The following is a 1,018-nucleotide window of genomic DNA, read 5'->3' on the forward strand; positions in this document are numbered from 1 at the left end:
CTCCCTTCATGAGGTCAATTTTCACTGAGACACTTGAGTGAACACATTTGAATCAGAGAATCATAGAGTTGGAAGAGGCCTCCAGAGTCATCTAGTCCAGCCCCCTGCACAATGCAGAAATGCACAAATTCATAGGATCAGCATTGCTGTCAGATGACCACCTAGCCTCTGTTGAAAAAACCTCCGCAAAAGAGCCCACCACCTCCCAAGGAAGCCTGTTCCACTGTGGAACTGCTCTGTCAGGAAGTTCTTTCTAATGTTTAGTCCTCAAAAACTCTTTTGATTTAATTTCAACCTTTTGATTCTTGTCTGACCTTCTGGGGCCATGGAAAACAACACCTGTTAAGAGGTGATAGAAGGTAGAAGAAGAAGATGATATTGGATTTATATCCCGCCCTCCACTCCGAAGAGTCTCAGAGCGGCTCACAATCTCCTTTACCTTCCTCCCCCACAACAGACACCCTGTGAGGTGGGTGGGGCTGGAGAGGGCTCTCACAGCAGCTGCCCTTTCAAGGACAACCTCTGCCAGAGCTATGGCGGACCCAAGGCCATGCTAGCAGGTGCAAGTGGAGGAGTGGGGAATCAAACCCGGTTCTCCCAGATAAGAGTCCGCACACTTAACCACTACACCAAACTGGCTAAAATGCTGGCACATAAGAACAGTGTCCCTGAATGCTGGCATCTGTGAACGGTGTCCCTGAAAATAAGAAGCCATGCTGGATCAGGCCAATGGCTCATCCAGTCCAACACTCTGTGTCACATAAGAACATAAGAGAAGCCATATTGGATCAGGCCAATGGCCCATCCAGTCCAACACTTTGTGTCACACAGTGGCCAAAAACCCCAGGCGCCATCAGGAGGACCACCAAGTGGGGCCAGGACACTAGAAGCCCTCCCACTGTGCCTCCCTCAAGCACCAGGAATACAGAGCATCACTGCCCCAGACATCAGAACATAAGAGAAGCCATGTTGGATCAGGCCAGTGGCCCATCCAGTCCAACACTTTGTGTCCACACAG

This window comes from Heteronotia binoei, chromosome 19 (genome assembly GCF_032191835.1).
Source record: "Heteronotia binoei isolate CCM8104 ecotype False Entrance Well chromosome 19, APGP_CSIRO_Hbin_v1, whole genome shotgun sequence".
Classification (NCBI taxonomy): Eukaryota; Metazoa; Chordata; class Lepidosauria; order Squamata; family Gekkonidae; genus Heteronotia; species Heteronotia binoei.